The 24,443-nt window shown below is 42.8% G+C and overlaps 1 protein-coding gene and 1 long non-coding RNA gene across 4 annotated transcripts in view; one reads left to right on the top strand and one right to left on the bottom strand.

Annotated features, from left to right (window-relative positions):
- The window catches only part of MOBP (myelin associated oligodendrocyte basic protein), a 51,910-nt gene extending 37,570 nt beyond the window's left edge, over positions 1–14,340 (bottom strand). For 2 of the 3 annotated variants that reach the window (XM_058729483.1, XM_058729481.1), the window contains exons 1-2: positions 14,205–14,340; positions 6,937–7,015 (exon numbers count right to left, since the gene is read on the bottom strand). The gene's annotated coding sequence lies outside the window, so the exon portion shown is untranslated. Of the gene's footprint in view, positions 1–6,936; positions 7,016–14,023; positions 14,111–14,204 lie in introns of all 3 variants that reach the window. The other variant, XM_058729482.1, reaches the window with a different exon arrangement.
- LOC131511633 (uncharacterized) lies at positions 1,943–23,071 on the top strand. Its single transcript, XR_009261632.1, has 3 exons — positions 1,943–2,413; positions 7,899–7,981; positions 22,964–23,071. It is a non-coding gene; the product is annotated as an uncharacterized LOC131511633 (long non-coding RNA).
- Positions 23,072–24,443: the final 1,372 nt, after the last annotated feature.

Below are 24,443 nucleotides of genomic sequence, written 5' to 3'. Positions count from 1 at the left end.
ACCACCCCTCAGCCATCCATTCGAACATTTACTGAATGCTGAAGTGCTGAGGCGAACAAGACAGAGAAGGTCTGGGTGCCCATAGAGTGCAGGGGACGGGGACGGAGACTGGCCAGCCCATCTCATGAACAAGATAACACATGTATGACTGCAGCGTAATGAGGGCTCTGAAGGAAAGGAGTGGGATACTAAAAGACAGTACAGCAGCGAGACCACTTTAGACTCAGGGGCTAAGGTGGGGCTCCTGAAGAAGAGATCATCTGTCTGAGATCTGAAGGATAAGTGGGAGCCAGAGGAGGACAGAGCTCCAGACAGAGGTCCCGAGACTTGATGTGCTGGAGAAAACAGAGAAAGGAGATGGCTGGAGCGTTGCGAGGCTTCAGGGGGAGGCGCGGGGAGGCCATGAAGGGCCTTGAAGGTGAGATAAAGAATAGCAAGAATGGAAGGCTTTGAAGGATCTTGACTAGAAGAGGTAAGTCTTCCTGTTTACGTTCCGTGAAGATCCTTCGGGCTTCCTGCAATGTAGACTGGAGGCAAGGGGGAGTGGAAGCAAGGAGACAAATGACAGAGGACAGGGACTTCAGCCAGGGCAGGGGAGCAGAGGTGGATCTTGGAGGCAAAACCAATAGGACTTGAGGATGGGTCGGATGTGGGGTTCGTGGGCAGTCATCCTTGCCATGCCTATGACTTGAGCGAATGCCCAGTGGAACCATTTACTGAGGTGAGGAAAGCCGTGGGGGAGCGGGGTAAGGGTACCGTTGTGAACACTCATTTATTCAACATATCAACTGAGCACCTACTGTGCCCCAAACATGTTAAATCGGAGATGCTTATGAGGATCTAGGGGTGATGATGACACACAACAGACTAGAAGGATTGGCAGATGCCTCGAAATTGTTAAGGATCAGAGCCTAACTAGTTTCCTACAAGTGAACAGTCTGGTTGTTTCCCATCTGTTATTATTGCAAATGGTGCTATAGTGAAGAAAGCGATACACCCTTCATTTCCCACGTGTGCAAATACCTGAGGGGTGAACCGCTAACAGTGGGATCACTGACTCAGGGAAGACTACGCATTTGTAATTCTAAAGACTTTGATGGATTTTTTTCCAACTGCTCCCCATGGGATTTGTACGAATTACTATCCTATAAACAATGCATGATGGAGCCCATTTTCCCATCACCTCAGCAATAAAAGTAGGTTATTACACCCTCAGATTTTTGCCGATCTGATAGGTAACATGTTTCATAGTGCAAACCAAAGATGCAAATCTCAAAATGTTTTAGATTTGGAAAGGCTAGATGTCTGATTTACCATATTGACAGAATAAGGGGGTATACAAACACTAAGTAACAAATGCTAAGAAAGCATTCACTAAAATTCAATATCCACTCGTAACAAAAAAAAGACTCTTAACAAAGAAGGAAGGGAAGGGGATGTTCTTAATGTTATTAAAAGCTAGCTACCAAAATATCTATAAATAACGGCTTACTGTGGGTGAAATCTTAGAAACATTTTCATCTGAATCAGATACCCCAGGAAGGATGCTCTCACTACCACTATCCACACCGTACTTGAAATCCTAACCAGTCAAACAAAACACTGTGAAACTCTACAAACTGTTAGAACTGAAAAGAAAGTTCAACAAGATTTCTGGACACAAGATCAATATTCCAAAATCAGAACCATTTGTAAAGATGAGGAAGATTGAATCAGAAATGTAAAATGAAAGAATCCATTCAAGCTGGACACAACACCACAGGACACCTACAAGTAGAAGGATATCTGATTAAAGAAATGCAAGAACTTTATGCAAAAATTTGCAAATCTTTTTTTGAGGGCTGCAGAAGAAACAGTTAGTACAAGCAGGCTGAATATGTGCTAATAAATTGAACGCTAGTCTGATAAAGATCAAATTTTCATGTCATTGACAAGACGATTTCATACTTCTTACGGACCTATAAAAGACTGAGATGAGCCAAGACTATTTTGAATAAGCATTGGGCCTTGTTCTACAAGATGGAGACACTTATCATAAGCTATACTAATTAAGACAAGAGAGCGTTGCCGTGGAAATAGAACCAACAGATCAAGGGGACAGAACAGAGAGCTTAGAAATAGACCCACGTAGGTAGAGTAACATGGTTCATGACCAAGGGGGCATTTTTATTTTTACCGGAAAATGGAAAAAGGGAGACGAAACGAAAGCAGACCAGTAACCCCAACGAGAATAATAATCGCGAACACATGTTAGGAGATACCAGCCAGGCACTTGTTCAAAGGCTTTATGTGTGTAACTCACAGAATCTTCACCCCCTCACAGTAGGTCTTGTGGTAGCAAAGATACAGAGAAGTCAGAAAAACAACCCCAGGACACAGAACTAGCAACTGGATCCCCAGGATCCCAACCAAGGTGAGCTAGTCCGTGTTCCTAACCTTGACACTCCGTGGCTTCTAACACAGCGGACGTGAAGGGAAAGAAGAGAAATCATAAACACAACGATGTCACAGAACAAAAGATGCCATGAAGTTACAAGGCAAAAGACCTGTGCCATGACAGAAGAAAAATACAGGAACACAATGAAAGGGCAGCGTTTTCATAATCAGAATGTTAAAGGAAAAAAAAAAAAACAGACGATAATTTTTTTTTAAATATGATAACAGGCACAAAACAGGAAAAAGAGGACACTTTAAAAGCCACTAATTCTATACACACGTGGGGCTGGAGGACTCAAGAAAATGACAGCGAGGAAACGTAATAGATGCCCATTCCAATTGACCTCCCTCCAAAAAAAGGAGTGACAAGGGACTCCCAGAAGGGCGAAGGGACAGGAAATTGGGGAACAGGGTCTGGGCTGGAGTTCAAGGCGCACCAGTGAGGAATGCACGGGGGCGCTTTGCGGAAGAGATGTTTCTGGAATAAAACCCAGGCGGGGGGCAGAGGCCTCACTGCAGACCAGGGCTTCGTTCAGCTACCACAGCCTTCCAAAGCTCCTCCGCTCTGGAAAACAGTTATCACTGCAGTGCTTAGCCATTCCACGCTTAGCACCTTCCTCACAGACCTTCAACGGTTCCTAAAGCCTTGCTCATTGTCTCAGGCCGAGGGTAATGCTTTCCTCTGAGTGTCGATTTGCGCGCTAAAAGGCAATGCCTTCCCAGTGGATTAGTCCGCAATAGCAAAAATACATGCAGAAAGTAAACTTGGGTTGTAACCACTGCGTGCTGTGTCTCTAAGGAGGCCTTTATCCGTTTGACCTCATTTATCCATGTGTCTATCTCCTTGGCAAACAAGATGTCTACAAATCGGTAGAAGGAATGTTGAGCGGTGGATTCTTGAACTGGGAAACCGGTTCCCGGTAATGGAAAATTTCATCTAAATATTTCTTTTGATTCAGGGTGCTTTTCCACAGAGAGCATCATCTTGCCAAACTCCGACACTGACTTGGGGATCTGCTGACGCTATAAAAATAACAGCATAGAAGTGCCTCCATTATCTTGGGGTTGACCACCCATCTGGGGAGACAGAGCAAAGCCCACGTTGCTTTGCTCTGTGCCAGGGGACAAGGACAAAGGACAGTGGCCCCAGGACCACCCTACTCACACACCACTATCTCGTACACTTGCGCAGAGCCCTTTCTGACGACAAACGCTACCTGACTCCAGCTGTTCTAGGAAAAGGAACAAGTGTGACCCAAGTTTGATATCCTTAGCACATAGATAATATATTTAGCAAATGTTTTGGGGGTAAAAACCTTGCTTATTATAGCAGAGCCACAGAAACGTGTAAGTAGTACAGTAGTTTTCTGAATGTAATTTAATAACATGACATTCTTTCTTCTAGAAAGTATGCAATACATTGTTTTAACTTATGGGTATGTGAACTTTACACTAGAATTTTATATAGATCAATAAATCCACAATTTTCTATAACTGGGGGGGGGGAGGGGGGTGGTGGGAAGGAGGGTCCAGGAGAAAGAACCAAAGGCATGAGTTTGTCTCCTCATGTATCCACTTCCCTACTCAACAGAGTCTTTCCCCAGTCACAAGGCAAATGCCTTGCTTCTTAGTTAATATGTCACATAAGACTCCTCATAATTTGGTCTTTGCCCACCTTTTCCCTGTACAGAGAACCCATCTTCCAGACTTGCATTATCTTATAGAGAAACTTAAATGTTAATTTGGCCTGTGGTCACAGCAAGGGGGTAAAAGGAAGAACCTGGATTACCTGATCAGCTGATTTATTGTTCCACTGACCACTCGGGGAAGGTGAGAGCTGTGAAGCTGCCTTGGGTTCTCCAAGGGCATCAGTTTCAGGGAGACAGAGAAAAGAACCAGCCAGAGAGAAGCTGAAACAAGCACCGGGCTGTCGACTACCCTTTACCTAAATTTTGTGTCCATGGACACAGTGTGAGTCACCCAACAGCAGCTACGCTGATAGACTTCCTCAGATGGAGGAAATGCCACTTATCTTGGTTCCATTTTGCAATTTATTTCCTTCCATCTTTATATTTACTTATTACGTTGAAATCACTCATCTAACCAAAGAAGCAGGAAGGGGAGTCAAGGATGAGTCCAAGGTGTGTAGTTCAAGGAACTGGCTGAGCAGCAGAAGCATCTACCAGAAGAGAAGTTTTAGGGGAAGAGGCTGACTCATGAGTTGAGTTTTAGGTGCACTTGAGTTGGGGTGTTTGAAGGGCATCTAGGCTGAGATGTCAAGTGAGCATTTCAAAGAAGATGGGATTTAAGTTGTGGGAGCATAAGGAACAACTGAAGCCCTGGGATGGGATTGCCCTGGCATGAGACTGTGGAGTGAGGAGAGGGTGGGGTGTGCCTGGGGGCCCTCCCGTGTTTCCAGGCAGGCAGAGGAGAGGTGACTGGCAGAGGGTAAAGAGAAGAACTGGGGGTGGGGGAGGTAAACTGGGTTGTGTGGTATTGTGGGAGCCAAAGGGAAGGAGGGTTTCCAAAGAGTGAGTGGACACCTTGGTGGAATGATTCTGAGAGGTGGTGTAGTAGGAGGACCAGAAAAAGCGCATTGAATTAAGTGATACAGAGGTAACTGGTGACTTTGACAAGAACTGTTTCCATGGCGTGGTTGAGACAGAAGGTAGATTAGAGGATTTGTGGAGAGAATCGGGGCTGAAGGCATGGAGAGACGCTGTAGGCAACTCAGGCCAGAGATCTGAGAATGAAGGGCAGGAGAGCAGTGGTAGGGAGAGGAAGATGTAGTTTCCAAACTTTGGGCAAGCGGAGGGGTGACTGGTCAATTTGTTGATTTGTGGGGGGTTTTTTGTTGTTGTTATAATGAGACAGATAAGAGCAGCATGAGTGCTGATGGGAAGGGACTAAGAGAGGAAGAGACTGAAATCAAACAAGAGAGAAAGTAATTAGTGTCCTTGAGGAAACCCCAAGGAGACGGGAGTGCAGAGCACACACGCAGGAGGCAAGAGGGAAAGCAGTTGGCTGTATGAAGTTCCCACCGAATGGATTCCATTTTTCCAGTGAAATGGGAGGCAAGAGAAGCTGAGAATGAGACAGTTGGAGATTTGAGAAGAATAACATGCGTTTAAAAGAGATTTTGTAGGGGCACCTGGGTGGCTCAGTTGGTTGAACGTCCGACTCTTGACTTTGGCTCAGGTCACGATCCCAGGGTGGTGGGATTGAGCCCCGCTGTGGGCTAGACGCTGAGCATGGAGCCTGCTTGGGATTCTCTCTCTCTCCCCCTCTTTAAATAAATAAATGAGATTCTGTAGACATTTGAAGGTCAGGCTGCCAGGTAGTTTAGATGGCCTGGGTGGGGTCACAGACTATTCATGTGTAGCGATAGAGGTAGCCTTCTGCCTCACTGTGTTTTTCCCCAGTTGTTCTCAGTAGCCAGGGCGCAGACAGGGCAAAGACACATGGTTCATCTAAGGACGGGATTTGCCAGAGAATTTGCAGGAAAATCATTGACATGATGGATTCCAGAATCTACCAGGAATAGGAAGAAAATAGACAGAAAGGGGCAACTGAGGAATAGACACATAGAGGGACGGGGAGACAGAAGGGAAAGTCAACTCAAAGCACCTGGCCGAAGAACAGTGGTCGTGGGGAACGTAACAGAGCAGGTTGAAAGAAAGGAAGGCTGTAAATGAAATGCTAGATGTTGGCACCATTTGATTCGGAAATGGAGTCGTTTCGAGTATTGTTGAGTGCCATAGCATGCGATGGACAGATGAGGCAGACTGGGTAACTGACTGGAGTAGTGAGTAGTTCATTCACAGGAACATTGAAGTCATGTGGGCTGATGGATGGAGTCGGAGCAGAGAGGGATGGGGAGGCTGACCACAGAAACATCGGTGGAGGAGGCGTGACCCAAGGCCAAGTGAAGACAAGCACAGGGAAGGGAGCACAAGCTTCCAGGTGGGGAAGACCAGCTAGGGAGTGAAGGAGTAGTGGTCTGAAAGTGGCAAGGAGGAGGACACCGGCTCACTCAACTCTGGAGCCACTTGGAGCGTACATGTCCCCCATTTGACCGGCTGACAGATGAAGCCTTGTTATCAGAGGACTGTCCCGGTTCAGTTAAGACAAAGAAATAGAAGGAATCCCCCGAGTAGGGTTTAAAGACAGGGGAAGGAAGTCTCTTTTTCACAGAATGGCTCCTCCCCCATGCATAGGACATGAGTTTGCCAAAAGTGGACAAATGGTGGCCAGGGTCATGGTCCCTTTGCTGTAGAGAAGTGTTTTTGTTCTTTTTTTTTTCATATTTGTATGTCCCCAAATCCAGGATACCGTGAAAACACCTGCAATAGTTTTGGTTTTTTTTTAAGCATTCAACTCTTATGGAAAGTTTGATTGCTCAGTCTTTTGCTGATTCTGCTTTGACGTTTTGAATACTAGGCATCATTATACAATAATTTAGATGCAGACCCAAAAGAGTGTAAGAAATTCATTTTGTACCTGTGTTTTCATCCGTACACCTCTGGCGATTAGATCTCTGTTATGAGCTTGTCTTGGTATCATTTGCTCCTTTTTTCCCCTGAAAGTGAAGCAATAGAATGCATTCTGGTTAATTTGGTGTTTTGGTTATTGAAGTTGTCATAAATCCAAACGCGCTATACACAGAGCTTCACTCTCACCGCCCTAAGAAGGATTATGATGTTCAATTTAGATGTGAACTGTCAGTTGGGGGCTAGGGAGAGGACAGCATTACAAAATGGCAGGCAAACTTTTTAAAGACCATCTTATCATTATAGAGGAAAAGTGCTATATGTCCAGTTAATTCACTGTCATTAAGGAAAAACTCTTCAGTCACTTCTCCTAGTAAATCTGGAGCTTTATGACAAATCTGGTGTTTTGCTTATAGCACTAATGAATGAAATTCCTAAAATACATGAAATGTCGGAGTCTGGCTTTAAAAATGCAAGCCATAGCAATTAAGTGTCTCAGGAAGAGAGTTAGACTGTCCTCCTCCAGTACAGCTCCTGAGGAGAGATGTTAAAAACTCAGTGAAGGAATCCAATTTGATATGACATTACATTGAGAATTTCAGAATATCAGTTTTGTTTTCCCATGTAGTATGGAGATTTGTGACCATCCATAACCATCTGTGCCCTTCTTTCTTAATATATATCAAATCCTGGAAGTGTCGTTTGAACAAAGGGGTCTTATAGTTCCAAAAAATAACCTGCAAAAGAAACCTGTAATTCCCATTGGGTGTTCTTTTAAGGTTCCTGGACCCAATCCCAATGTTGTGGGGGGAGGGGTGTCTTCCCACCACGCACACAACACCAAGCAATTTTTGGACATCAGCAGGGTGTTGGGGAATTCAAGTCAGTTCTGACGCTACTCGGAAACAGCATCAGATTCCACAGGTTAAGGGTTCTGTCCCACAAGGCTGTCTCTCACCCCCCACATTTCAGACTCCAGACCCTTGGCAAACCCCAGGATGTTACCTGTGCTTCTACAAAGTGGCTACAGCTTGGAGGTTTTAACAACCTCTTTGGTAAGTTCCATTAATTTGCTAGAGTGACTCACAGAACCCAGGGAAACAGTTATTACATTTCAACAGCCAAGTGAAGAGATACAGAGGACAAGGTTTGGGGAAAAGGGGCGGAGCTTTCCTGCCCTCTCCAGGCACTTTGCTGTCCCCACATCTCCAAGCATTCACCAACTGGGAAGCTCTCCAAGCCTTTGGGGTTTTAGAGAGGTTTCGTTATACAGTCATGGTTGACTAAGTCACTGGCCATTGGTCAACTCCCTTTAGCGGCTCTCTCCCCAAGGTCGGGGAGTAGGACTGAGAGTTCCATCCCTCTAATCACCTGGTTGGTTCTCATGGCAACCAGGCCCGTCCTTAGGGTACCTAAGGGCTTTCCCAACTCACCTCATTAACATAACAAAAGACACCTTAATTGCCCTTATCCTAGGAAATTCCAAACGTTTTAGGAGCTTCGAGTCAAAAACTGTAGATAAAAACCAAATACACAACAGAAATTTATTTTGGCCATTTGAACGACCAAATGTATATTTCTTGTAAATCACAATATCACAGTTGTCTTGGTTGATAATTTGTCTTAGTTGACAGCTAATCATTGTAATAATGATGGAATTGACAATTCTGTGTCACTAACTGTAAAAATTATCGTAAGATTGCTCCGTCAAATCAGATGATCATATTCCTTTTAAATTGAAATTAAGTTAAAAAAACTTTTTATTTTTACATTTATTTATTTATTTTTGAGAGACAGAGAACAAGTGGGGGATGGGCAGAGACAGAAGGAGACACAGAATCCAAAGCAGGCTCCAGGCTCTGAGCTGTCAACACAGAGCCCAGACAGCCCCAGGCAGGGATCGAACTCACAAACCGTGAGATCATACCTGAGCTGAAGTCGGATGCTCAACCGACTGAGCCACCCAGGTGCCCCAATTTAAATTAAGTTTTAAAAAGTACATTGCAAAGGGGCGCCTGGGTGGCTCAGTCGGTTGAGCGTCTGGCTTTGGCTCAGGTCGTGATCTCATGGCTCATGAGTTCAATCCCCGAGTTGGGATCTGTGCTGATGGCTGGGAGCCTGGAGGCTGCTTCGGATTCTGTGTCTCCCTCTCTCTCAGTCCCTCCCATGCTTGCACTCCCTCTCTCTCTCTCTCTCTTAAAAATAAATAAACATTAAAAAAAAATTTTAAGTACATTGCAAAAATAAACTATTGAGACTACACTAAAATAAAAACCTTTTGCACAAGGAAGGAAACCATCAACAACATGAAAAGCCAACATACCGAAAGGGAGAAGATATTTGCAAATAACATACCTAATGAAAATGAGATTTCAAGATACAGCAAGTGAGCTGAAATAAAGGATCTCTTTAAAAAAAAAAAAAATAGGGCAGGGATGCAGGTACCTACCTAGCTCAGTTGGTAGAGCATTCAACTATTGATCTTGGGGTTATAAATTTGAACCCCAAGTTGGCTGTAGACATTACTTAAAAATATAAACCTTTAAAGTGAAATAAAATAGGGCCAGGAGGCCATAAGGGAGAAGGAATTTATGCACGTTCTCCTGAAGGAACTGTGAACTCTTCACCAGCTACAAGCCCTAGGGCTGGACTCCTTCCTCACCAAGACACCAGAATCTTCACCATTCTTCAACTCCCAAAGGAGCCAGTGAGATTTGACACGTCTCAATCCCTCATTTGCATATTAACCCAACCAATCCCAGTTCACCTGGCTCCAATCCCTGTTTTGCATAACAGACCTGACTGAGAACTGCACTTGTAACCTTTTGCCTTTATAACCCTGTCCCCTCTTAGTCTTTCTATGAACATAATTCAGGTTTCTATCTGAATCTGTGTTTCCCTTATTACAATTCTACTTGCTAGGATACGTGCCTCTTAAATTTTCAGTGAATTCTTATTTGGTCAACACCCATGAGGGGTTAATATCTTAAATACAAAGAGAACTTATGCAACTCAACACCCCCCCCCAAAAAAAGAGGAATAATCCAATTTAAAAATGGGTAGAGGACCTGAATAAGCATTTTCCCAAAGAAAACATACAGGTGGCCAACAAGACGCATGAAAAGATGCTCAACATCTCTACTCACCAGGGAAATGCAAATCAAAATTGCAATGAGATACCACCTCACACCTGTCAGAATGGCGAGTATCAAAAAGACAAGAACAGGTGTTGGTGAGCGGGTGGAGAAAAGGGAACCTTCCTGCACTGTTTTGGGACTGCAAATTGGTGCAACCACCATGGAAAACAGTACGGAGTTTCCTCAAAAAGTTAAAAATAGAAGTACCATACGACCCAGTAATTCCACTAGGGGTTATTTGCCCAAAGAAAATGAAAACACTAATTTGAAAAGGTATATGCACCCCACATTTATTGCAGCATTATTTATAATAGCCAACATATGGAAGTAACCCCAGCGTCCCTTGATAGATAAATGAATAAGGATGTGGTACGTACATATCTGTGCAATGGAATATGACTCAGCTATAAAAAAGAATGAGATCTTGTCATTTGTGACAACATGGATGGACCTAGAGGGTATTATGCTGAGTGAAATGAGTCAGACAAAGGACGACAAATACTAGATGATTTTACATCTAAATGTGGAATCTAAAAAATCAAAACAAACGAAGAGATACTCTCCCTTAAAGAATATTTCAAATGAGTACATGTAGAAGCAATGAGGGAAATAGAAAATCCCCATTAGAATACCTGGGGACGGCACAGGACTTCTCTATGAGTATGTCTTTCATACACAAACCAACCAATCAAGAGCCTACCCTTGTCAATTACCCTCTTTATCAAGGTCCCGCAGATTAAGCCAGCATTCCTGTCCTAAACACCCCAAGGCCAGGAACCAGACAAATCAGAAGAGCCCTTCTCAACAGGCCTTCCCAGAACCCACTGAAATTATTCAAACTAGCTCATCCTGAATTTACCTAGCCTGTTTACACTGCCTTACCCAGTCCTCCCTCCAAAACACACAATAAAGCTCTTGCCCATGCTTTCCCCTCATTCCCTCTGGCTTCTGATCACCCTGGTGCTTCCTCATGTGGCCCTGCATGGTCAGGCATATGCCCTCCTTTTGGTAACTGTGAGTAACAATCTTATCAATGGCAATCATCTTCTGATTTGCTGCCCTCCTGAAGCCTAAATAAAAACAAAATCCTGAGTACACTTTTAAACAGACTGGTCTTTTACTCACCCAGAGCACAGCTAATACCTCCAAGTTTTTACCTGTACATTAGGGGTAACAGGGTTACAGAAATCAGAGAGGCCTGCACAGCCAAAAAGAGGTCACTTTTGGAGCCTACACAATGGAACCTAATCCTAGGGGCCCAGCCCAGCCCAGCCCAGCAGACTTCTATATTGTGGAAAGAAACTCAATTCCCATCCATAAGACTCTTCTGGCCTTCCAAGGCTTCCATGTACTGGCCCCCAATTCTTTTGGCTAAGTGAGAGAAGGAGGACCTCATTTTTCAACCCAGGATGGCTCATTATGGGAACACATAATCCTCTAAGTAAAAATCATTTTTTCAAACTCCAGGGTGACTTCCAGATAAGACAATCAAAACAGCTAATGCTACATTTTCCCAAAAGCTGAGTTCCTCCATAGTAAATAGTTGTATGTCCAGAACTCTAAATTTCTTTAATTTTTTATTAAAAAAAAATTTTTTTTTAATGTTTATTTATTTTTGAGACAGAGAGAGAGAGAGCATGAACAGGGGAGGGTCAGAGAAAGAGGGAGACACAGAATCGGAAACAGGCTCCAGGCTCTGAGCTGTCAGCACAGAGCCCGACGCGGGGCTCGAACCCACGGACCGCGAGATCATGACCTGAGCCAAAGTCGGATGCTCAACTGACTGAGCCACCCAGGAGCCCCCAGAACTCTAAATTTCTAATCTAATTCCATATTAGGAAAGAAAAGATCTATATACCTTATCCAGGGAACAGTCCTGTTAAAGCCATAATACACTTACTTGACTACAAAGATCCTATAAGAAGTTAACAACTGCTTTACATTTATGTTATGATGACTTCAGCATTTTCTCTAGGGGGAAAAAAATGGATGCTTTCTAATTGGAAATCTTAAGAATCTATTTAAATAACTTTCCCAAAAGAGAGGAAGTCTGTTAAGAAGTTAGTCTCCACCTTCAGAATGATAAAACTGTCAGTCACCTCCAAACAGAAGTTTTCTCACAAATAAAATGAAATTTCTTTCTTTTCTAGCACTCTGCCAATGTGCTAAAGGTCACCAGCAGGCCTGGAGTGGCTATCCAAGACCACTCTTTGTGAACTGTATGTTTTCAGTGGATGCTTAGAAAGGAACAATCACATTCACGAAATGAACACTCATAAAGCAATAGACATGAACCAGCACATGCAAAGAATCTACGTTAAAAACTTCACTATATACCTACCAAGTTCATGTACATATTGTTGCAATTGTTATTTTTAACAAAAGGGCAGCACTCACACACTTTTGGTGAATACTTGAGAATTATCTGTAAAAGCTCTAGATTTTAGATTTTGTGTGTGTGTGTTGTCTTGTAAGATTTTAGGTACTCCTTTAAATTTTTTTAAATGTTTATTTAGTTTTGAGAGAGAGAAAGACAGGTGAGCAGGGGAGGTGCTGAGAGAGAGGGAGACACAGAATCCGAAGCAGGTTCGAGACTATGAGCTGTCAGCACAGAGCCCAAAGCGAGGCTTGAACTCATGAACTGTGAGATAGTGACCTGAGCCAAAGTCAGACACTTAACCAACTGAGCCACCTAGGCGCCCCTAAGAACTCATTAGCAAACCCAGACCCTAAGTTAGAAGTCTGTACAATCAGATTCAAGGATAAATTTGGAGACATACAGTCTGAAATGCAAGCATATTCCTTACAAAACTGCCTAATCTGGACCTAATCATGTGAAGACATCAGATCAAACCTATACTGAGGGACATTTAACCAAAGAAAAGGCCTATACTCTTTAAATTTCTCTATACTCTTTAAATTTCTAAATTTCTCAAGGTCATGAACGAGAATGACTGTCTCAGGTGCTCTTCCAGACTAAAGGACACTATAGACACATGGCAAGTAAAGTGATGCATGATCTGGAACTGAAACCTGGGACAATTGACAAAATCTACGTGTCTGTGGATTAGATAACAGTATTTTCTCAATGTTGGTTTTCAGTTTTGATCGTGTCTGGAAATTCATCTCAAAGGGCTTAGAAGAAAATACATATAGTGTCTATAGAGAAAAAGGAGAGAGACTGACAAAGAAAATGTGGTAAAATGTCAACATTTGGGTGATCTGAGGACACCTGGAATTTTTGTGGGGTTTGCAGTTTTTCTGCAAATCTGAAACAATTGCTTAAAGCAGACTCAACACTCAACATGGGGCTCGAACTCACAACCCCAAGATCAAGAGTTGCACGCTCTACCAACTGAGCCACCCAGGCGCCCCCGAAACAATTTTTAAAATCCACTCACGAAGGCATTCTCCCGCTAATCCAAATAAACATAAAATAACATAGCTATACATATAACAGTGATCTGTTTTTTTCCTTCCTGTTTGATTTCACAAAGCAGTAAAAATGATTTTCCCTATTTTTCACCTAGTACTCTAGCCAAGTTAATTGTTTTATTCCCATGACACATACTCTTTTCTTTCCTTGCTCTACCCCCCACACACTGGAAAACTCTGGTTTCTAAGAGATTCTGCACAAGATTGAGCTTTAACATCTTTCCATTTAAGGTTGTTAGTCTACAGGGAGCAAAATTCTAACAAGATTTGGGCTTTCTTGTTCCATAAGTATCCCCCATACATAAGCCCAGCTGCATGAAGGAAGACTTTTTCCTAGATAAGAAGAAAACAACTCATTTTCAAATCGTGACAAATGATAAATGCATACATAGAAAAAGAAGCCAATGGCTCCATTAATCTAGTTCCAGGAACATCAAGCTTTAAACCTGAAAGAATCTGAGTTAGGGTTTGGAACCTCTTCCCCAGGCTCAGACAATTCCCATTCCAGGAGGGCCCTCTGCTCACATTAGAATAACCTTGGTGTCCTCCGCTCTTGTTTTCTCCACCATCTTATGTTCTCCCGATCTTGACTGCTATTACGCCAAACTGCCCCTGGAATATAATGAAATGGCCCATACCAAAATGTGCACTTGCCACTTGAACATGAAGTACAACCTGAAGATGAAAAACTATGGAATTCCCTTACCTTCAAGTAGCAGTTGTGTGAAAGAGGCTCCACCGGATCGGGTCCCTGTGGGGGGGGGTTGAGGCTACCTCAATGCATGCAGAATATATAGGGAGAGATTATATATCCGGGTTTTTCATTACACAAGGTATTTTTGATGGGTTCTCAGCCAAGATCCACTTAAAAACAAAAGCCACACAAAGACTACAAAAAGGCCACACAAGGTTTAAACAAAAGGCTAAAGAAAGACCAAACAAAAGCCAAAGAAAGTTTAAACAAAGAGTGAAACAAAGATAAAACAAAGGCCAAACAAAGACAAAAACAAAGACAAAAACAAAGGGCAAAGGAAAATCTAAACAAAAGCTAAGCTGAGCTACAGCCATACTATACACACACACAAACCCACACATATGCGCACCCCACATCCACACTATATCTCCACATACACTCGAATATTTCAGTCCCCCACCTTCTTCATCCCACATAATCAACACTCCATGTCAAAGCCCTCACCAAGGCTCACTCCATACCAACTCCATGGCACATCAAACCACATGCCAGGTCCAACCAAACCAAACATCATCTCCAAACCACACACCCTTTGGTGTGTGATTTGGAATCAGAGACATGCATAGAGGAGAACATGAGAAGACATGGGGAGAAGATAGTCAACTACAAGTCACAGAGAGGGATCTGGAACAGATCTTCTCTCACAGGCCTCAGAAGAAACCAACCCTGCTGACACCTTGACCTCAGACTTCAAGCCTGAGGCCAGCGAGGCAATACATTTGTTACTTATGCCACCTGGTTTGTGGTACTTTGTTACACCAGCCCTAGCAAACTAATATGCCACAGTCCCCGTAAGTACTATTTTAGTTAATTTTCATATTTATCAAAATAATACGCCACCTCACTCCGCTCCATAATCCCACTTACCAGAGGCAACCACATTGCCACATTTAACTTTTTTTTTTAGCTATTTTTTCTAGATTTATATCCACATTGCTAAATAATTCCACAAACAGCCATTTATATACTTATTATTTATTGTAGGCTTTTGACTTCTTAATGAGGGTTTCATTTTCTTACTCTCTACTCTTTGCTCTCTCTTCTCCTTCACCCACTGAATGTAGTCTTGTCAGTCAGTATATCTATTCCTATAAATATTATTTCCTATGAGGGTGCCTGGGTGGCTCAGTGGGTTAAGCGTCTGACTTCGGCTCAGGTCGTGATCTCACGGTTCTTGAGTTTAAGCCCCGTCAGGCTCTGTGATGACCACTTGGAGCCTGGAGCCTGCTTTGGATTCTGTGTCTCCCTCTTTCTGCCCCTCCCCTGCTTGTGCTCTCTCTCTCTCTCTCTCAAAAATAAATAAATATTTAAAAATAAATAGATAGATAGATAGATAGATGATAGATATTATTTCCTACAGAACTTGTAATCAACTCTATTATTTCCTTCCTCTTTACAACTTCATTTTTTTTTTGGAGTTAATAATTATCCTGTTTTTGCTTTCATTTATTTATTTTAATTTGCTTAGTTTTTAATTTATGTATCATTCATTTTTTTCCAAATATTCCAGCAGATCTCTCAAATATCTATCAATAATTTTCTCAAGCATTCCTATCCATCAAATAATCATTTCCATCTATTGTCTTCTGTGATTGTCTATTCTCTAATTGTTCTGTTTTTAGACTGGATGCTCTCAAAGCCAGTGCAGGGCGGGGACTCCCTTTCATTGCTTTCCTGTAATAGATCACCAGTGCCCCAGATCCCATGTCATTCTCATTTTTGCTTTGCCCCCTCATTTTCCTGAAGCACAACCTCTAGTATCTTCCTTAGAAAGGATATATATATACAATAAAACCATGGTTTGCAAGCAAAATCCATTCTGGGAATATGCTTGTAATCCAAAGCACTTGTATATCAAAGTGAATTTCAGGAACCATTGGCTCAGTTGTGATCATGTGACATTCGGTGTCACCTACTACTCGTATTGCAAGACATCGCTCATTTATCAAGTTAAAATTTATTAGGAATGTTTGCTCATCTTGTGGAAAACTCACAGAACAAGTTACTTGCAATCCAAGGTTTTACCACACATGTAAAATGAATCTTTTCGAGTGCTCGAATACCTGAAAACTGCTTTATTCTATTCTCACACTTGGTTGCTTGTTTGTCTGGGTATAGAATTCTGTGTTGAAAATTAGAGTTCTGGGGCACCTGGGTGGGTCAGTCATTTGAATATCTGACTCTTGATTTTGGCAGTCATGATACAAGAATCATGGGATTGAGCCCCGCATCAGGCTCTGTACTGAGCCTGGAGCCTGGTTAAGATTCTCTCTCTCTCTCCCTCTGCCCCTCCCATGCTCTCACTCTCTCTGTCTAAAATCAAATAAAAAAAAATTCTTTTAAATTTTAAATCAAAGGGGCACCAGTTGATTAAAGGTCTGACTTCAGCTCAGGTTATGATCTCATGGTTTGTGGGTTCAAGCACTGACAGCTCAGAGCCTGGACCCTGCTTTGGATTCTGCGTCTCCCTCTCTCTCTGCCCCTCCCTGCTCCTTCTCTGTCTCTCTCTCTCTCTTTCAAAAATAAATAAGCAGTAAAAAAAAAATTCAAATTAAAAAACAGAAAACTAGAGTTCCTCAGAATTGTGACTGTATTGTTTTTCTGTGTTTTTTTCCTACAGGGCAACTTATTGTTGAGAAGTTCTAGGCCTTTCAGATTCCCATTCTTTTTGTGATTTTTTTAAAAAATATTTTATTTATTTTTTTGAGAGAGAGAGTACGAGCAGGGGAAGGGAAGAGAGAGACGGAGACACAGAATCCAAAGCAGGCTCCGGGCTCTGAGCTGTCAGCAGTGAGCCTGACGCGGGGCTCAAACCCACGAACCGTGAGATCATGACCTGAGCCGAAGTCGAAGACTTAACTGACTGAGTCACCCAGGCGCCCCTCCTTTTGTGATTTTTAACAAATGTCTGGAAATGTTCAAGGTCTTATTTTCACCCTAATTGTCCTGAAACCCCCCCATTCCTTCAACGTGAGTGTTTTCTCATCCCCACTTGGTAGGTCATTTTCCCCTGGAAATTTGTAACACTCTATTCTTTAATTTTTATGTAGTTTTTATTCATTATCCCTGTCCACTTTCTTTCTTCTGCCTGAAAACTTTTATTGGTTGGCTCTTGAAAAGTAATGATAGAAAACTAAATGGATCCTCCAAATTGTTCCTCATTCCTCTCTTTCCTAGCTTACAGTTCTTTGACTTTTGGTTCCACCTTTCATGAAGTTTTCTTATTTTATTCATTGTATACCATTGTATATTTTCTTTCGGTGATCAGATTTTTCAATTCTTTCTTGTTTGCTGACGTTCCCTCTTTCAAAGCACATCGTCTTTTCTCTAAGCCCCAGGAAGATAGTAACTATACTATGTGGGATTTGTTCATTACTTTTGTTTTGTTTGCTTCTTTGTTGGCTTTGTTCCTTAATTTGAATTAGCTAGCTTATTCCAGATTCCTTCATCCTTCTTTTGTTTTCATCTCTCCTCTTCCTGTTGAAAGCTCTCTCCTTTGTCTGCTGACCTTCACTGTCTCTTTCTGTCCGTTAGGCATTCAGGGGGTGACTGGATGCTCCAAGTACCAGCACAGGGCTTGTTGACGAGTGGTCCAATGGGCAGTCACTCTGGCCTTTATGTGGGCAGATTTGAAAACCTAAGTAGCTGGAAGATTTTCCCCTAGGGTCATTCAGTTTGTTCAGGGAGGAGCAATGCGTTCTCCAGCCTGGAAGGAGTAGGGATGGTAGGGGAATTTGAATATCTTGCTACTGATTCTGTGATCAGGAGAGGCTAGGGACTGCACGACTCTGCGGATGTGTCCCCTTTGCAAGCCCTGCCCATCACCTCTGCTCTCCACAGATGCTGAGTCTGGAAATTTCTCCATAATAAACTTCCAGTGACCGGAGCAAGTTGGTGCAGTGAACCTGGAAATCCATTCAGGATGTTGGCTTTCATGACTGGCACTTCCCATGTGGACACTCCCAGCATTCTAGCACATACATTTGTCCTGCTTTTTCTGCCATCGCCACTGAAAGCAGTTAAAATTTTTTAAGCATATTTATTTATTTTAGGGGAGCCTGGGTGGCTCAGTCGTGCAACATCTGACCGGCTTAAGTCATGATCTCACAGTTCGTGAGTTCGAGCCCCACATCGGGCTCTGTGCTGACAGCTGAGAGCCTGGAGCCTGCTTCGGATTCTGTGTCTCCCTCTCTCTCTCTCTCTGCCCTTTCTCCACTCGTGTGCTGTCTGTCTTTCTCTCTCTCAAAAATAAATAAACATTAAGCTTATTTATTTATTTTGAGAGAGGGAGTGCTCCTGTGCATGCAAATGGGGGAGGGGCAGAGAGAGAGGGAGAGAGAGAATCCCAAGCAGGCTCCGTGCTGTCAGCACACAGTTCCACGTGGGGCTCGATCCCCTGAACCGTGAGATTGTGGACCTGAGCTGAAATCAACAGTCGGACGCCCAACCAACTGAACCACCCAGACACCCTTTGAGAGCACTTAAATTGGAATCTCCTCCACTCTGCCAGGTCAGTTACTTTCCTCCACCAAGTCTTTATGTTCCCCAAATGGGTTCTAATCACTCACCTTTTGGTGTCTCCCTTTCTTGGGGGGCTAAAACTTTTAAAAAATTCTCTACTGCCCCTCTGGCATAAAATATTTTTTTAATTCTTTACTTTTTAAAAGGATACTTTTTACTACCATAATTTTGATAATTTTTTGGAAGAGAGAGGAAATAAAATAAGCATGTGGAGTTAACCTGGCACTTTTCTACAATACATTTTTTTTTTATTTTATTTTTAAGCAATCTCTACACCCAGTGTGGGGCTCGAACCTGCAATCCCAAGATCAAGAGCTTCATGCTCCACCAACTGAGCCAGCCAGGTGCCCCTAACCTGCCACTTTTAAGCAACAAATGCAATAATTGTTTTAATTGAGATATAATTTACATACCATGGAATTCACAATTCTGTGATGTAAACTTCAGAGATTTTTAGTATATCCACAAGGGTGTGGAGGCATCACCACTACCTAATTCTATAGAATTTTCATCACTCTAAAAACAAACCCCAACTTATTAACACTCAGACATAATACTATTTTATATCAGCACATAGAGAGTCAAGCATTCAATAGGTTAGAGAGTATGGCAAATATTTTGTTAGAGGGATTACTGACAATGCGTATAAAATGAGTGACTCATCTATAGGAGAAAATTACTCTAGGAAAGTCATCGGTGAGATAAAGACATCCCCATGTTTCACCTAAAAACTGAAATGTACGAAATGTACATAAAGTCATATCCACCATTAGATAAGCCCTTCTCCCTATCAAATTATGTATCAAAATATGTGTTGTAAAAGTTGCTTTTTGATTAAAAGGATAAAAGACAAGTGAGAGGTTTTCAGATTCCTAACAAGAATGCTATTTTTTCCTGTAGAATATGGGGGAGGGGGAAGGGAGTTTTATAAATAACTGTAAGAGCATTTAATTACAAATAATTGGTTGATTACATCTGAGAGAAACAAAAGTCAATGGTTTCTAGTCTGCCCTTCAATCCTCGCTTTCAGAGCAAACCTGTCTCCTCCAAGACTTTGACCTTGGTCTTGTAGATCTTGGACTACACAGAGCCCAACTTTCGATGGTAAACAGAGGATTATGATACCAACTGAGCCGCCAGCCGCTCAGACAAAGCCTCTGTGTGTTCCCAGGCTCCACACCCAATCCCTCTCTCCCTCTGCACTAAGCCAGGGGCCAGTCACAATTGTGTTCTGGCCAGTGGGGACCTGCAATCATGTACATTGTGTTCCCTAATTGAGGGTCTGGTTTTGTCCAAGTTGCTGTGTTAAAACCCGGTCTGCGGCAGACATGCCTTTGCTACTCAGCTTCCTGGGCCCTGTGCGTGGATTTAGTCCTTGTAATATTACTGCTAGAGCGGGAAAAGGTGGACACAGGGTAGCAAGATGCAAGGCTTCTAGCAAAAGGAGAGACTCAGAATATGAGTGTGTCGGGGTGATGCGTTAAAGAAAACCGGAGCCTATCAGTAGGGTTAAAGATAGATTTTATTCAGGAACTATTGCAATAGGGGGAAAGAGACTTTGATATAAACCTGGGTTCAATCCCAAATACAATAGGGACGGTGGGGATTTATAGCCAAGGAGCAGGTTGGAGGAACTGGTGGGTAGAAAATTACCAAGAGGCGAAAGAAAGAAAGAGAAAGAAAGAAAGAAAGAAAGAAAGAAAGAAAGAAAGAAGAAAGAAAGAAAGAAAGAAAGAAAGAAAGAAAGAAAGAAGAAAGAAAGAAAGAAAGAAAGAAAGAAAGAAAGAGAGAGAGAAAGAAAGAAAGAAAGAAAGAAAGAGAAAGAAAGAAAGGGACGCCCCGACGCCCCGATGTCTCAGTTGTTGAAGCATCCAACTCGATTTTGGCTCAGATCATGGTCTCACAGTCGCAGAGATGGGTACCCAGAGATGGGGTACTTCTGGCTGAAGCAGCTTGACAGTGTCCTTGCTGCAGGTGAGCCAGGGAGACCAGGCATCCACCTGGAGGTGGTGGGGGTGAGGAATTTGGTCAGAGATGGGCTGGGGGATTCTCGATAAACTGACTTAGCCAGATTCTTGTTCAAATTGGTCAAGGCAAAGACAGACTTGGAAGTCCCAAGGTCGAGGCCTAATTGGAAAGAGGCACCAAAGGAGCCTGACTGAGGTTGGTCAAGAAGGGTATCTGTCACATGTCAGCAGGCTGCAGTGAGGGACCCCTGATTCTAGTTAGTGATGTCAGTTATCTAGAGACAGGAAATACACACAGTGAGATGCGACCCGACGTTAATGGGAATAATCTTATTTAAAAAAAAAAGAACTGTCTTTGTTTTTAATTCTAGGCTTTCCAAACAGCCAAGAATGTACCATTTTGTTACCCGGTAGTTTGTTGAGAAAGTGCCTTGAGAAAATCACAGTTGCCATGTAATCTGCTTCCAAAATAAAAGTGCCGATCACACTGCCCACACTGTATTATTATAGAATAATACCTCTGGCTTCTCTAACTTATTGCCCCTTGACACACTAAAAATCTGGCTTCTGATCCTGTAAATCTAAAGTCTACATTAAGTGTAGACAGCACACACGTGACTGACAACAGACGATCTTTAACACAGTCTTTACTGCAGTTTGCATCTAAAGTTCCAAGTGACCCTCCTCCTCTTCTCTTGACTCCAAGTTTGGCTTCTGGGCAAGCGCAGCCTCATTGGAGGAAAATCTACATCCGGTTCCACGGAGCCCGCGCTGCGCCCTCTCATGGGGCACAAGAACCCTGAGATCATGACAGGAGCCAGAGTTGGCTCTTAACCGACTGAGCCACCCAGGCCCCTCCTGTAAATGAATTATTTTAAATTTGGGTTGTGTTTTTGTTCAAAATTCATCATAACTCTGCTCAATAGTCGATGAATGGAGCACCAAACGACTTCAGTGTTTGAAGCTTTAGCAAATCACAATTATCATTAAACCTGAGGAACTTGGTAATCAGTTCCCACCCTGCCCAGCACCTCTCTGTTGAGACCTGCCTCCAGAGTCCCCAGTGGATGGATCGCCCACTTGGCCACAGCACTTGCCTGCCCAGTGATGTCCCCAGTTTCCCTTCCCCACTCTGCTAAGTGCCCAGGCTTCCTGAGATGGCCCCCCACCCCAGTAAATTACTTGTACGAGATTCCTTGTCCCTGGGTCTACTTCAGGGGGATCCCAACCTAAGTACAGACCACAGGATGGTCTTCCCATGAGCCTTGCCCTTTATTCCTTCATAAAATATGGAGCCTCATCAAACCTGGAAGGTGTATCTACCTTGTAAGGGAAGGCATTCCCCACCTGGACCAACTGAGCCCTAGGTCATCCTAAACTTTTGGCACGATTCAGCCAAGTGTTTGCTTCTGTTTGCTGCTAAGGCAGATGCCATGACAGTCCTTGGTCTTACAACCAGTTCCTGCAGCTTCTGAGACTGGGGCCTCTCCATGTGAAGGTGCTACCCATCACTCAGTTTTAGATTGTTATTAGCTTCTAGATATACTCTTTTTTAAAATAATACACACACGGGGCACCTGGGTGGCTCAGTCGGTTAAGCTCTGACTCTTGATTTCGGCTCAGGTCATGATCTCATGGTTTGTGGGATTGAGTCCTGCGTTGGGCTCTGCACTGACAGTGTGGAGCCTGCTTGGGATTCTCTCACTCCCTCTCTCTCTCTGCCCCTCCCCTGCTCGCTTACTCTCTCAAAGTAAATAAACCTTAAAAAACCTTTTTTTAAAAATAAGATAATATGAACCGATTATGGATATAGGATATGTTAAATTCTATAAATGTGCAACACTGGTTACTAAAGGAAAACCACTTTATGCTTGAACATTCGGACATTGCAGATAGACACATATCCAACCGTAGTGACCCGCAGCAAAGCCATGAAGCCCACACTCATGAGGCTATAGACTTGGTCTCGTGGAACCGGTGACTGGAAGAAATAAATACTGAAGGGCAGGGCACCCAGGCATGCAAATAAGGAACGTGTAGTGTCTCTCAACATCTGCAGTGTCTTTGTTAGTCACACAAAGTGTGGTTTTACACTCTAAGGACAAATGCCCTCAGTCTTTGTACAGATTTGACCATAGTGGGTCACAATCAGAGTTATTTAATAACATGAGAGTCTAATCTCTCTGCAAATAATTTAACATTTTGAATATGACTTACTTGCAGCGACTGGTTTAGAAGAAAAGAAAAACAACAAGGCCCCAAACCAAGATTCCATGAAAACTTTGGTTGAACACGATCTTTATTTCAGGAAACATGCCGAGGAGATGGTATTTTACGGTCAGTGTTTTCATTTATTCATTTAAATATTTAATATTGATTTGTTTTTTTTCTCAGTAGATTTCAGTGAATCAGTGTTCGGCATGGTAACTTGGTAACTTGTTTTTATTATGAAGAATTGTTTTAAATATACACAAAATTCAGGGAGAATTCTGTATTTGTTTTTACTTACTTCCAGTAACAGTATTTTCCTTTCTTGTTTCATTTACCCCCCATTTTCACTCCCCCCCCCAGGCCCACACACACTATTTTGGTGGGGAAAGAGGGAAAGGATCAGAAATTTAAACATCAAATTCTAGGGTCACCAAGTGGCTCAGTCTGTTAAGCGTCCTCAGGTCATGATCTCGCGGTTTGTGAGTTCGAGCCCTGAATCAGGCTCTGTGCTGACAGCTCAGAGCCTGGAGCCTGCTTTGAATTCTGTCTCCTCTTCTCTCTGCCCCTCCCATGCTCATGCTCTGTCTCTCAATAATAAATGTTAAAAAAAAAATTTTTTTTTAAGTCAAATTCTAGGGTTACCTGGGTGGTTTAGTCGGTTAAGCGGCTGACTCTTGGCTTCCACTCAGATCATGAGCTCATGGTCTGTGAGATTGAGCCCCAGGCCAGACTGTGCTAACAGTGGGGAGCCTGCTTGGGATTCTCTCTCTCTCCCTCTCACTCTGCCCCTCCCTCCCTCATGCTGTCTCTGTCTCTCTCAAAATAAACAAACACACAAAAAAGATATGGTTAAAGAGAGAGCACATAAAAACAAAGTTTCTCCTATCTTTTTTAAGTTTTTCTTTTTAAGTTTATTTTTTTTAATAACCTCCACACGCATCGTGAGGCTCAAACTCACACAGCAGATCAAGAGTCACATGCTTTTCTGAGACAACAGGGCACCCTTCTTATCTCCAATCTATTTTTTTAATGCTTATGTATTTATTTTTGAGAGGGAGAGCGCACAAGCTGGGGAGGGGCAGAGAGAGAGAGAGAGGGAGAGAGAGAATCCCAAGCAGGCTCTTAACTGTCAGCACTGAGCCAGATGTGGGGCTTGATTTCACAAACCACAAGATCTTGAGCTGAAATCAAGAGTCAGACTCATAAGTGACTGAGCCACCCAGGCACCCCTCTAATCTTTTTTTAAAATTTTATTTATTTACTCTCTCCCTCAAAATTAGACACTAAAAAAATTTTTTAAGGTTGGGGGGAGGTAAAAATTGGGTAAAAATAGGGATATTATAAAATAGACTATCCTACTTATGTGTTTCTCACATCAGACACGATGGTTGGAAGCAAAAATAACACCATTGGGTGTTCTCAACGTATATAGTGGGAATACTTAAGACAATTACATTTTAAAAGTGAGAAGCAAAGGGTCGTAAATGGAAGT

The sequence above is a fragment of the Neofelis nebulosa genome, chromosome 5, assembly GCF_028018385.1.
Source record: "Neofelis nebulosa isolate mNeoNeb1 chromosome 5, mNeoNeb1.pri, whole genome shotgun sequence".
NCBI classification, from domain to species: Eukaryota; Metazoa; Chordata; class Mammalia; order Carnivora; family Felidae; genus Neofelis; species Neofelis nebulosa.
Note: the sequence above shows the minus strand (reverse complement) of the source record. Positions and strands in the feature narration are given on the sequence as shown.